Raw genomic sequence first — 15175 nt, 5'->3', positions numbered from 1 at the left:
ACAATTGTATCCCATCAGTCCACACCCCTTACTGTGTGGCAGCAGTCATGCCTCCCCTTCCTTACAGTCCAGGGGATCCCTTTACGTGGCTGGGATTAACACTTAGCAGAGAAAGAGGAAATATGAAAACTAATATTAACACAACACAGGTCAAGATTAGTAACACAAGACCGAGTAAGGAACGTAGCCGGATCAAACACAAGGATACAGGGACAGGCGATCACAGGGTCTGGATGTGAACAGTAAATAAGAAACAGTAGTATGACAGGCTATGAAATACCACGAAAGGTGACTGGTCCAGATGCTTCAGAATTGGTGAATCTCCTTACAGTAATGGATTTAATGTGTGATCCAATGGATGATGGAGTATTGTTCTTTATAACCCAAACCCTAATTCTCTTTTGGAAATGTTGTCCTTTTGCTTGTTTGGAAAGTTCCTTGCTCTCCTACAAACTAAGGCACCTTACAGAAACAGGTGGATTTATTTTGACATCATGTGACACTTTAAAGGCCCACTCAACTAATGATGTGATTTCTGAAGGCATCGCAAGGTGAATACCCAAGCCATTTTTTTTTTGTTTGTTTGTTTAAAGAAGAACCCCTGGTACTATAAGCCTTAACTGGCAGTTTCACCCATTTTTCTTTTGCTTACTCTTTGACTTCTCACCTGGGGTCACTACCTGCTTCTCCTCTTACTGTTTGGAGAGTCGGAAGCTCCTGCTAGAAGCGTTGTTAGCTTTCCTGAGGTAACCCCAGTGCAGTGCCAGCTCATTGGCTGAGATCGTCAGGTTAGCTCGGATACATAGTCAGCATACCTTCCAACGCTCATTGAGCCAGGTTTGATAACTTACATTGGGGAAGGACCAGGGTATTCTTGTTGTAATTATGGTGCTTTGAGTGTTCCTTTAATATTTTAAATCACACTCACAATACAAAATATATTGCATATTTAAAGTGTTATAACTCCTCTGATTACTCCATTTAACCTGTCTCGATAACTTTTCCTTTTGCTATACAGGCATCCCAACTGTCCCTCTTTTGGCTAGACAGTTTCGATTTTGTGGTCTTGTTCTTCTTTCCCCATTTAGTTTCACTGTGTGCTGCATTCAGGGACACCAGACAGCAAAGTGCTAGTGCATCATTGAACATGTTTTACGGCTTTATGGCCGGCTGGGAGGCAGTCTGTCAGCTTGGCATGCTTAACGCCAGAGTTACATATTCTCTCAGTGGACATGTCAACCCATTATGGGCGTCATCAGTGACACAAGTTGCGTCATTGGCAGTGCCCCCTGAAGACCGGCCAAACTGTTTAGATTGCATACCTCTCAATATTAGGCGGTATGCCTATATCCCCAGGAAACCTGGATTTAGTTAAGTATATCTCTCTTAGTAAAAATACTTTGATATTCTTTGTTCCAGTAGAATTTTCCTAAGTAGTTTAAACTAGGAAAATAAACATGCTAACATAACCCAAGTTAGTTATTACCCAATAGCTAATAACAGCAAAAGACTTTCTAAACACTACTTTTATATTTCGAAATAAATTCTCCACATATCTCCTCCTATTGCTCCATACAAGTGCTCTTGATTATTCGGTATAAAGAAGAAAAAAAAAAATCAAACATAGAAGTAGTTTTTCTTTTACGGCTCAAGCATTTAAGAACAATGCTTCTTTATAGTGGGTATAATGAAACCTCTTTTCTTGTTTACCCTGGAGTGAATCATCCTAAAATTGCTGTGCACGTTGCAGTGCAGGCAGTCAGACAGTTAACCTACTCCTGGGTCTGTAGGTGAGGATAGATTAATAAATATGCTGCTATGACTTGTTAGTGTTATGTAGGTCAGTGTTCTCTGCTTATGCAACTAGAAACGGCACTGCATCTCTCCATAAACAATCAGAATCTGAACGATTCACGTTATTATCTTTGGAGGAAATAACATTTCTTTAGTACGTATTTTCCTGTGCGACTGAGCAGCTGTAATGCTGATATATTTAGCATTTGCAGAGCCTGTGGTAAGTAGGGTGTTGCCTAAATACAATTAGCCGGTCAGATGACTCGATCTCCGCTCTTGTGGCTTGCAAACTGTAGAACGGATCCTGCGTTTAATAAAAACTTCGACTGCAGAATTCTAAAACAAGCCGGCAGTGAACACAGCTGACTGCAGGGCCATGTTGTAATCTCAGACTGAAGAGGACATCTCCCTTAGCAGAAAGCAATGTTTAATATATAAGCTTTACGCAGATGAAGGAAGGATGGCGTGCAGCAATATCTGTGCTTCTCTGTCTGGTCTTGTTCACAGAAATAAGAAGCGACATCATTATTTTTGAGAATTCCGTCATATATTATTTTTGAGCAGGCAGTTTTTTGTTGGTTTTTTTTTTGTTTTGTTTTTTTAAAGGCACGTCTATTCACTGCCATTTTTTTTTATTTAACATAATTTGCTTCTGCTGCATCCCGGGCTGATTCAAGGTATTTTGTATAACGCACGTCACTTACAGTGTTAGTTGTATACTGCGTATAAGGTGAGCTGGCTCTACCCTTCCTCCTTTTTAAACGATGATGCAGGATGTATCTTGTGCAAGCTTGATTTGTCAGGAAAGATTAATGCTTTCTTTTTTGAACGCTAAGCTACGCATCCATTAGACACCACAGAGTGTTCCTACTGACAGTATGTAAATACGGTGCCTGACATAACAGCTAACACCTCCTGCCTTCCAATTTCATATCTAAATATTGCATCATCATTTTAGAGCTTGATTTTCCATCGTCATCTTATGCAAAAACACATCTGTACAAAAAAAAATATGCCAAAAAATAAAAACAAGCGATAGACTGCATCAGTGCAAACTTGAAACCAGACAGTATTAATCTTGCTTTCAATCCTGTCTGTATTTACCCAACTAAATAATGTATGCTGTATTGTTAATTAATGTGAATATCAAATTAAAGCGCTTGAAAACTAATATGCTTGCCATGCAGGTAGGAGGGACGGAAAAAAAGAAATCTATTTTTAACTCTTGCGTAGCTCTGTAGACTGGCTCGTGTATGCAGAAGTTGTGAGCTAAAGGTCGGACTCCCGGGGGATATGACAAGTGGCCCTTTTAGCCGGTCAGTTTTTACTACCCTGTATATAAAGCAGCAGATCTCTGAAATACAGCATGAAGAAAACCAGGAAATGGAATATTCTCCTTTCGACAATCCGTTCCCTGATGGCAAATCCATTTCTTATGAATACCATCAATCCGATCTGCTTTTCAGCTGATTTTACCGACAGCTCTTCAGAACCATGAAGCGAACACCGAATTAAAAGCTTTTTTTTTCTTCATGACTGCGCAATACGCAGGAAGAGTGAATGTATATTCTGTCTTAATACTTCCTTATATGGTTCGTACAGGTAGGTTAAACGTGCATGTTGTTATCATTGTCCGTTATACACAGCGCAAACTACATACCTTGCGACACACCCCAAAATACATACCTTACGTAGAGTATAGGGGGAATTTTCTTTTTTTACCATTTTGAACTGACCATATGTGAGTATTGGAAATTGGAATATAAGCGATTTAATTGACTGCATGATGATTCATCTGTAAAGGGCACGGATTTAATTGAAGGCGATGCCTTTTTTCTTCTTCACATATGAAACAAAAAAAATATATTTGTGGCCCAAACATATCGCATCTGTTGCTTTTGTGTATGAGATTCATTTCTGTACGAAAGGTACATTGCACAGTATGGCGGATGGTATTTTAGACATATTAACTGTTCGCTGCTTTCAGGATGGTAATGTGACTGCAGTGTTGCTTGCAGAAAAAAGGAAAGTCATGATGAATCAGATATTATATTTGAAGTATATAAAATATAATAAATATTAATAAATGGAAAGGCTGCTTATTTGTACGTGTGAAATAAATGCATAAGCTAAACCCTACCATATTGTCACTAAAAAATATGTGAGGCCTTCTGACAGTAACCCCTTCTTATCCAGGTTGCTACAGTTACCAAGAGTGCTAATTCGCTATTGTTCGCTTAGGCATGAGCGTTAGCCACCATAGATGCAACTGGGTCCTAACCTCTTAACCCGCTTCAAGGGGGAACGCTAAAATGTTTCCCGCCTTAAATGTTAGTTAAAATAGAATACGGGAGTTCTACACAAACAAAAAAAAAAACCCAGACTGTTCTGTTCTGATTCTGCAACTGACAAATGTAATCGTTACTCTCTGCTTAGTGACATTGGCCTACAAGAGCCCCTTTGGCAAACAAGGGGTTAATTGTGATTCCTTCATATAAGTTAACCAAAAGTGTTAAGAATCCACTCAGAATAGCGCTTTTTTTAACATTCCCTACATAGTTGGATGTTCACAGCACAGCTAGCTGCTTAAAGATTGGGATTCTGTCTTCGTGATGATCTCTCTAGACCGGGCCTTTGCCTTGTTACTGTGGCAACGGAATCTTTTTTTTTCTTTTTTTCGCTAAATGGTTTTAACACTGGGGAAGAAAATATTATTTCTAGAAAATGTTCCATCAGGCAAGTAGCAAATGAGTTTCCATAACATGCAGCTATGTTATTATATTTTATTTTGCCTTTTTTACCTCTGGGTATTAGAGATGATTATATTTATATCTTGGTAAACAGAAAGAGGTGCGTGCTGTGTAGCAGTCCTGCTAAAGAATATATATATATTTTTATTCCTAATTTATATGTATATGTATGCTGCTCTTAACTATAGGCAGAGTGCCAAATTTGTTTTTTAACTCGTTTAGTTCCAAAATCCTGCTCTGTTGCAGAACAACCAAGAAGCGAAAGAGTTAAAGTATTTGTTCAACTTAAAGACATTGAAATATTAATGTATATATGTGTTACTCAAGTGAAGAGATCGGTTGCAGTATTCAATAGAGGCGTTTTGCATTATTGAGCTAACAGTACATTGATTATTATCAAAATAGTACGATTTGTCCCCTAAGCTAGCAGGCTAACAGATACGCCTGTAGAGGCATACAAGTGCTTGCTTGCTTTCGTTCTTTTGTTGTACATGCAGTGTAAAGGGCGAGGTGGGAATCTGCAGCCATTTTGATTCAACACCTGCCACAAAATGGATGCTTGAAAACACAAGCGGGATAGAATAGCAATTTCTTTGTATTCATGTGGCTTGTACTTTCACTTAGTTGAGCAAAGTGGAGATCCTGATTCAAGATCAGACATAATGTTTACTTTGTAAATGTTCTGTTTTCGTCATGGCGCTTTTAAATTAACTGTTAAATGTTAATTGTAATGTATGTTTCTGTTAGCTGTTTGAATAGCTTAAATTAGATGACCAAGTTTTTATTTGAACACGTTTTAATAGTTTAGATTTTTACAGATATATATTCCGCAAAGTATTGCAAAAAAACATGAACTACACAGTATTAATTAACGCGTACATGAGTTCACTGTATGACTATTATATAAATAAAGTTCTAGATATTTTTTAAATATATCAAATAGTCAATGCATAAAATACACATAAGATGTGTTTTACTGAAATTTCAAATATTTTATTGCGACATGCATTACCAGTACCGAATCATATGTTCCGCCTTTTTAATATTCGGGTTTCATTCAGAAATCAGAATAAGCAGCGCATGTAACTTGATGCTTTACTGTGGTGCCAAACAGACCATTTATTTAAAAACATTTTTTTTAAAAATACAGGGATATGTTTCAAATCCAAACGGCCATCTTGATATACCACAAAAATATATTTACTAAACATAAATTGCAGAAAATTGAAAACAGATTTGTTAAATTACCACAAATTAAAATTATCCCATTTCACTTTTTTGGATTTTGTATATTTCTGCCTAAATATAGCAGTCTGGTTCTCGTTTCTCTAAAACTCTTTGCATAGTAAATAAACCCCAATGAATTACCTAAAACAAAAAAAAATCTTTAACAAAATGATAAAAAAAAATTGTATAAATGTTTATTACCTTCTGGTGACTGGATGTTTTTCAACACATACATGCATACATTATTTTGTTATAAGTATACGATGTATAAGTACAAGTGTGATTAACACCAAACCTGTTTGCAGAAGATGCTGATTTTATTTATATTTCACAACTGTTACAGTGACCACTTTGCTGTTTTAGATAAGTATATTTAAAAAAAAACTCATTTATTTCAATATTGCATTTTTGTTGTATAGCACACTGGACGCATTGTTAATATATAATGCTCAGTTCACCTAAATTGACCATAGCATACATTATAAAGTAGTGTTGGATTAACACAAAAGCTATTTGCTCAAGATTTTCCGATCGTGCTGATTTCATGTAAATGTTTCCCATCATGAAGGTGTCCATATTTCTTTTTAGTGAAGTATACTTATAACAAATGCATACTTCAGAGCTGTAATCTGTCAATCTGTAATCTGTGTTTGGCATCTTTTTGGTTTTAGTATTTTAGAATTATAAAAGCTCTACAATAATCGTCAAGTATATAGACTGGCAGTCTACAGCTACAATGTTGCTCAGTCAGTTTTGAAATCTCTGTGACAAATATATTACATATATAATATAAATATATATAGATACCAATGTGTAACAAAAAAAAAAAAAAAACTAAACTGGCTGTAGCAACTCCATAATCTTACTAAAAGTAATATATCTTCTGGCGTGATATAAAGTCTAGGAATTTTGTGGTTTTGGATTATGTACATTAACATCCAATGACGTTGGCATTGAGGCATGGTTAGCCGAGAACGGACTATGAGACAGCAAGAAAACAGGAAATGACCTCATATGTGCTGCAGTCATGATTTCTAGTGCCTCTTCTTGAAGCATTATATGATTTTTTTAAAATCAACGTATTTCTCGATCTGTAACCATGGGCCTTCTCTGGCTTCACAAATACACTTGCTGACAATAAATTGGGAGCCTTAGCACTCACTGGATAGTAACACATTAACAAATATTATATAATAGTAGATTTATAAATATAGAAACTATCACTTTATAATAGAGAAACCATCACTTCTTAATAAGAATAAGTTCCTTATATTCTTTATCTCAGTAAACACTACTGCAACATTTACTGGAGTGAATAAAGCAAAGGGTAAGTAAAACACTTACCAGAGATAGAAATCCTCATTCCAGTGACTTAGTTGTCCCATGATGCCTTGTGCCCACTTGGATACCTATGTAAAAATTGCATATGAGCGCATGATTGCTTAGCGTTTTGTAGGTGCACAATCTCCATGCGTACAGCATTGCAGCGGTTAATTCATTTATATGCTGTACTTGATGTGATCAGCCTGGCATGGAAATAAAATAAAATCTATAAAGAATTTAAAGGAACATAAAAAAAATATATATTTTTTTCTCTCTAAAGACCACTCAAAACACCAAAAGCATTTTAGCTTGCTTTTTTTTGTTTGGTCCATTTGTGCAGAGGAGTGTCACTTTAGTTTTCCTTTATATTGTATTTATTACATTATATTCATATGTATTATATTACTAATTAGATTAATGTGGGCCCCTCCTTTAGAAAAATATAAAAAAAAAATCAACCTTAAACTAAAATCCATTGACAAAACAGATTCCTCGCTGAAGTTATCAAGATTGATGAATTTGACAAATTAAGGGGGCACTATAGGCACTCAGACCACTTCATCTAATTAAGATGGTCTGGGTGCTGTGCGCCTGTCCCCTTAATCCTGCAATGTAAAACATTGTGAAACAAGGCCCTGACACCATAACAACTACAGCAAGCTTGGTGCTTGGAGTGTTAAATTAATGCTGTCTATGATACATACTTTTATGTGTGCATAAGCATGTAGCTAATTAGGTTGATGTATGTGGCAAGCTATGTATTTATACATACCTCCCAACATTGGGAGGCATGCAATCGTGATCCATGGGCGGGTCTTCAGGGGGTGTCTATAGTGGTGCAACTTGCATCACTAGCAATGACCATCTGACCGAGTCTCTCCTGGCAGGCCCCCTACATATAGGACCATGCAGAGGACATTGCTGAAGTGCTCTCTACATGGTCCTAGTGCATGCTGCCCAGAGCGAGCGCATCATTATTCGCTGCCCAGTGACAATTCCCTGGTGTCCCAAAGGCGGAACACAAGGAAACAGTACAAGACCAAAAAATAGAGAAGGTCCCAATGAAAACGTTGGGAGTACTGTGTGTGTTTGTGTGTAATTAAATATATATGTAAATAGACAATTATGAACAGTATCTAATTAAATTGTTGAATGACTAATTTTGTTTGTGTGGCTAATTTTGTATGTGTTTCTGTGGAAGGTGGGGGTGGGGCACTGCAAATTACAAGAATGGATAAGGGTGTATCGTTTTAATACCAAGTTTCATTTCCACACAAGCTCGAAATTTGCTATTTTCCATTCTATGACAATATAATTAAATTACAGAAAAGTACAGATTAATAGGGCAGTGTAGTGGGAAATAACTTAAGTACTGTAAATGCCTAGCATGTCTCACTCTAGTGTGTGACCTTGTCAGTAATCTCATAGTAGATACTCAAATAAATGTTCTATAGCCAACCGACAGCTAATGTATATAATATATAGGAATATTATTTTACATATGTGACAGACCACCTGTTTACCCAGTACGGGTACATGGCTTCCAACCACCACCTCCTCTCTAAAATAACTATAATCATCTATAGTTAAACAGTTACTGCCCTGTCTTTACCAACTGTCCTCAAAGGTGGAATCAAGAGGGCAGGGGAGACAAGGAAGTGTGGTCAGGAGGTGGTGCCAGTTCCCACCAAAGGGCTTGTACCCAAATAGATTAATGAACAAAAATAGCAACGAAAAAGGAAAAATCCCCTAAGGGGTATTCCTATGCTGGCAATAAAGCAACGATGACACTTGAAGTAACAATGACAGTTGCCTACATGTCCTAGGGAGTATAGCGTGGATGTTGCAGGGAAGAGAAGAAAAAATTCAAAATTATATAATGATAATAAGGGAACAGGAGTATTACGTCAATGTAGTGCCCTTAGAAAATCAAAATTATATAATAATAATAATAAGAGAGCAAGGGTATTGCCTCAATATAGTGTCCTTGTTATACTAATAATAGTGATAAATCTTTATTGGATCTTTGATAGATAACAGAGAGACACAAGCTTTTCCCTATTTCCATATATAGCTGTAGGCAGGGGATACAGAAGACCCAGTAATTGTTGCTTGAGAGGAGAGATAGTTGCTCTCTATCTCAGTATAGCAAACAATCCTGTAGTATCTAGAGTGAGTTATTACCAAGTGCTGGGCTAGTAGAGGAGTGTAGTAGTGAAAATAAGAAAGAAAATAAAAATTATATAAATTCCTACTAGAAAAACCTCTATGCTAGTCCCTAGTCTCCTGAAAACACCTTCGAGGGTGTTCTAAACTCAGTCTGAATCTGGGTATCTAAAGGAGCCAACTGCCCGATTAGCTTAAGCTTACTCGCTAGGATTTAGCACTGAAAAATAATAAAGAAAGGGTCTAAAAACCCATGGTGAAAATAAATATCCTTAAGTGCATTAAGTGCATAAGTGCAAAGTGAAGAAAATAACGACGAGCTTATCACCCGACGCGCGTTTCGGTGTGTAACAACACCTTCGTCAGGGGCTGAGCAGCTGTCCTGGCGAAAAGCCGGGACTTTTAAATGCCCGTTAACCAATCGGGTCCAGGATTCCCCGCCCTCGTCATTGGTGACGTGTGCGGAATCTACCCGCGTCACGTATGACGTACCTATCACGTGGTCCGGGGTGGCAACGGGGGAGGAGTCACTGGAAGAAAACGTCATATGATTGACGGATTTATAGTCTCTATTCTCCATAATCTGGCCAAAAAGAATTGTGACGAATCCCTTGGGCAGCTCTTTGCCATTTTTAAATTACTGCATTCTGACATAGATAAAAAATCTCTATGGAGGCATGGTAAAACTAGATAAGCCTCCTTCCAGGGTGGATTTTCCCCTACTATATTTAATTAAATATTAGATCAGAGAGGCGCTTGTGCAATATTAGAATGACAGTATAAGTATTACATTTTTATGAAGGTTATTCTGTCATATTTGTCCCTTATTAAAGCCACTTTCAGGGTTATACACTATATATGGGTATTCAGTCCAATGCCTTTTTAAGGGGATTTCTGCATTAAATATGCTGGAGTGAATACTCTTAATATATAACAACGTGTATAATTAGAGGAGAGTGGTTTATCTATATACAGTAGAGATTCAGGGACAAATATACTTATTATATAATCATTCATATACTATAAACACTGTCAATTGTTTATGTAACGTGGTATGGATGGAGGGGTGGTTAGTGTTTGGTTAGGCGGACAGATGCTCTATTTATGATAGAGAAGTGCTTCATGTGAGAATAATAAAAAGATGATTACTATTTACAAGTGTCAAAATTTATATTTAGAGATCATGTAATAAATGGGGAGTAGGTAAAACCTTCGTTCAGACCATTTGGCGACAGGGTTTGTAAGCGGTAAATCCAGTAACATTCCCGTTTCCTAATACGTTGGTCCCAATTACCTTTCCTTTGGTCTTGTTTGATAAGTTCAATGCCTTGAAACTTTAGGACCGTGGGATCCCCTCTATGTGCAGTTTTGACATGTCTAGAGACCGAGGTCTCTATGTGTCTTGTAGTTTTTACTGCATTCACGTGTTCAAGAATCCTTCTCCTGAAGGGGCGAAAGGTTTTTCCCACGTACTGCATTGGACATTGGCAGGTAATCAGATAGACCAAGCCCTTTGAACTACAGTTGAAGAAGGATGGGGTGTCAAAATTTTGATTTTTCGAGCTGTTCGTAAATATTTTAGAGTCCTTTCTAATAAAATTACAAGCTTTGCATCTACCGCATTTGTAGGTGCCTTTTAGATTATTAGTCAGCCAGTGTTGTGGCGCTATGGTCCTCTGGAAATGGCTGTGGACAAGGGAGTCTTTAAGATTCATACCTCTCCTTGCCACTAGGGATACTTGTGGTGGTAAGACATCCCTTAGTTGTTCGTCCTGTTTCAACAGCGGCCAGAACCTGTGCATGATGGATCTCACGCAGTTCCATCCCGCATCAAATGTGGCTACACATCTGAGTTGTTTGTTGTCTGGTTCCTTGGTTTTCCCATGTGGGGGAGGGGGCGAGGGTTCTCATCCCTTATTAGACTCTCTCTGTCTGTTAGGAGGGCTCTATGATAGGCCCTCTTCAGACATTTGTTTGGGTATCCTTTTGACCTAAACATAATGCGTAAATCTCTGGCCTTTGATTTGAAGTCCTCCATATCTGTGCAGTTGCGCCTAAGACGCAAGTACTGTCCGATGGGGATCCCTTTCTTTTGAGGGATAGGGTGATGACTCCTCCAGTTAAGTAAGCTATTTGTAGCTGTACTCTTCCTGAATAGGAAAAATCAAAATTTTGACACCCCATCCTTCTTCAACTGTAGTTCAAAGGGCTTGGTCTATCTGATTACCTGCCAATGTCCAATGCAGTACGTGGGAAAAACCTTTCGCCCCTTCAGGAGAAGGATTCTTGAACACGTGAATGCAGTAAAAACTACAAGACACATAGAGACCTCGGTCTCTAGACATGTCAAAACTGCACATAGAGGGGATCCCACGGTCCTAAAGTTTCAAGGCATTGAACTTATCAAACAAGACCAAAGGAAAGGTAATTGGGACCAACGTATTAGGAAACGGGAATGTTACTGGATTTACCGCTTACAAACCCTGTCGCCAAATGGTCTGAACGAAGGTTTTACCTACTCCCCATTTATTACATGATCTCTAAATATAAATTTTGACACTTGTAAATAGTAATCATCTTTTTATTATTCTCACATGAAGCACTTCTCTATCATAAATAGAGCATCTGTCCGCCTAACCAAACACTAACCACCCCACCATCCATACCACGTTACATAAACAATTGACAGTGTTTATAGTATATGAATGATTATATAATAAGTATATTTGTCCCTGAATCTCTACTGTATATAGATAAACCACTCTCCTCTAATTATACACGTTGTTATATATTAAGAGTATTCACTCCAGCATATTTAATGCAGAAATCCCCTTAAAAAGGCATTGGACTGAATACCCATATATAGTGTATAACCCTGAAAGTGGCTTTAATAAGGGACAAATATGACAGAATAACCTTCATAAAAATGTAATACTTATACTGTCATTCTAATATTGCACAAGCGCCTCTCTGATCTAATATTTAATTAAATATAGTAGGGGAAAATCCACCCTGGAAGGAGGCTTATCTAGTTTTACCATGCCTCCATAGAGATTTTTTTATCTATGTCAGAATGCAGTAATTTAAAAATGGCAAAGAGCTGCCCAAGGGATTCGTCACAATTCTTTTTGGCCAGATTATGGAGAATAGAGACTATAAATCCGTCAATCATATGACGTTTTCTTCCAATGACTCCTCCCCCGTTGCCACCCCGGACCACGTGATAGGTACGTCATACGTGACGCGGGTAGATTCCGCACACGTCACCAATGACGAGGGCGGGGAATCCTGGACCCGATTGGTTAACGGGCATTTAAAAGTCCCGGCTTTTCGCCAGGACAGCTGCTCAGCCCCTGACGAAGGTGTTGTTACACACCGAAACGCGCGTCGGGCGATAAGCTCGTCGTTATTTTCTTCACTTTGCACTTATGCACTTAATGCACTTAAGGATATTTATTTGCACCATGGGTTTTTAGACCCTTTCTTTATTATTTTTCAGTGCTAAATCCTAGCGAGTAAGCTTAAGCTAATCGGGCAGTTGGCTCCTTTAGATACCCAGATTCAGACTGAGTTTAGAACACCCTCGAAGGTGTTTTCAGGAGACTAGGGACTAGCATAGAGGTTTTTCTAGTAGGAATTTATATAATTTTTATTTTCTTTCTTATTTTCACTACTACACTCCTCTACTAGCCCAGCACTTGGTAATAACTCACTCTAGATACTACAGGATTGTTTGCTATACTGAGATAGAGAGCAACTATCTCTCCTCTCAAGCAACAATTACTGGGTCTTCTGTATCCCCTGCCTACAGCTATATATGGAAATAGGGAAAAGCTTGTGTCTCTCTGTTATCTATCAAAGATCCAATAAAGATTTATCACTATTATTAGTATAACAAGGACACTATATTGAGGCAATACCCTTGCTCTCTTATTATTATTATTATATAATTTTGATTTTCTAAGGGCACTACATTGACGTAATACTCCTGTTCCCTTATTATCATTATATAATTTTGAATTTTTTCTTCTCTTCCCTGCAACATCCACGCTATACTCCCTAGGACATGTAGGCAACTGTCATTGTTACTTCAAGTGTCATCGTTGCTTTATTGCCAACTATAATCATCTACCTATTCCCCTCCACACCGTGCTTTTCAGGTCAGCACCCCAATTCAGCGGCCCAGGAGGGAGTTCCAAATCGGATCACGAAGTTGCAGCGATCTGGTAAAATGTCTTCAAGAGCGCTCTTGGTCCTAGCACCACCAGGGAGGTAATTGGAGAGGTGATAAAGGAGGTGGTGAGGCATTGAATTGTACCAGAGACTTGAGGGATCTCAATGTACAAACGAAAAGTACTATCGTTGAAAGTGACCAGGACTTTTCACCCAGTACTATGGACCTCTGCACTAGATCGGAGGATACTCATGGCTCGGTCAACTTAACATCCAGACTATTTGGGCTAGACACCTCCGATCTGAGCACGTTTTGGACAGAGTGGGTTTTCCAGGGAGAGCTATCCAGGTGTGGCACTGGTTTAGGGATGTGGGCACGAAAACCCAATTTTTACTGTAAAAATGTTAATCAGTGCCGAGGTGTCCGGCTGCTAGTAAAATTATCTGGTTAGGTACAGACACCTAGACGACAGGTACTGTGTAATATCCATTGTTCTCTTGGTGGCCCAGGTATGCCATTCACGCCAGTAAAACAGTTTTATTTGACCTTTACATTAAGCCTTGGCTAATATTTAGGGAATGGGCTATTCAAGGGGGAAAGGGAGTTCTTGGCAGGGACAACAAGATCACCTCCCGTTAGGCCACCACAACATGGTGGTGTACCTCTCAACATAAATCTAGTAATGATGTCCTCAGCATAGGTTGCATTAAAAAGATGGTTAGATATAGATCTGACCTCCAGTGCCCCAAATGCCAACTAGCAGTGCACTGCATGATGCCATGCATACAAGCCTCCTACTGTCCATACTTAGCAGGACAGTCCCAATAGAGAACAGTCCTCAGGCAGCACAGTGTGAATACATCAATAGAGGAACTTGTGCTATACTCATTAGGACCAGGAAGAAAGGGTGTGAGGGACTCCTGGTATTCCAGCTGAGTACCGCTATTACTTTTTGGCATTTTCTTCAATTTTTGGACCATCTGCTATCGTTGCACCGAGTTGAAATACTCAATGCCGTCTGGAATGCTCAGAATCCCTCTGAGTCAATCCGAGCAGCAATCGAAGATAAATTATAGCGAATGATTAGAGCATTTGAATAAAGTAAGTAATTATAGCCATTATCCCATGCCATGAGGTGAAACTACATATAGGGGTCAAAAGCAGAACCAATTTTATTGCAGCCAGGCAGGGCTATTTAAACCAGACAGGGCATTGGCACACAATAGCATCACCAACAGTATATGCAGTTCCCTATCAAGTCCTTCTTCCATAACCCCTTGTGTTTCTGCTGAAATAGCCATCAGCCCCTCCAAAACAAAAAATCAACTCAGACTTCCTGGCTCCAATGCCTTTTCAACCCCCTGCGGTGATTGTAAAAAAAAAAAAGGGGTGAAACTGACTTGATTTCCTTACCCTCCCTGACCAGTTACGCCCAAACCCAGGTAGAAAAATACAAAAATCCTGTTTTTCTATTAAACAAAATTTTAATATGGCTAAAATGTTGAAAAAAAAAATACACACTTTATAACAAAATAATGAGTAACCTGTAAAACTACCACCCAAACAATAGGAACCCCTGCCCTGCAACACTGTGTCCATGATAGAGCGCTTCAGCAGTCAGCCCTGAGCTGGGATAATGTCATTCCACATGGTGTGTGTTTATGCCAGGATGACATGCCCCATCTACAGGCAGCTCGTCCCCCCTGTCCAGGTATGTAGGTCCAGATTGGGACAACAATTT

General features: G+C 38.6%; 1 protein-coding gene across 4 annotated transcripts in view; it reads left to right on the top strand.

Annotated features, from left to right (window-relative positions):
• Positions 1 to 1845: 1845 nt before the first annotated feature.
• ZBTB38 (zinc finger and BTB domain containing 38) overlaps positions 1846 to 15175 on the top strand; it is a 51854-nt gene continuing 38524 nt past the window's right edge. For all 4 annotated transcript variants that reach the window (XM_063442282.1, XM_063442280.1, XM_063442278.1 and 1 more), the window contains exon 1: positions 1846 to 3396. The gene's annotated coding sequence lies outside the window, so the exon portion shown is untranslated. The remainder of the gene's footprint in view (positions 3397 to 15175) is intronic.

Source organism: Pelobates fuscus, chromosome 2, assembly GCF_036172605.1.
Source record: "Pelobates fuscus isolate aPelFus1 chromosome 2, aPelFus1.pri, whole genome shotgun sequence".
In the NCBI taxonomy this organism is placed as follows: Eukaryota; Metazoa; Chordata; class Amphibia; order Anura; family Pelobatidae; genus Pelobates; species Pelobates fuscus.
This window is presented reverse-complemented; position numbering and strand designations above follow the sequence as displayed.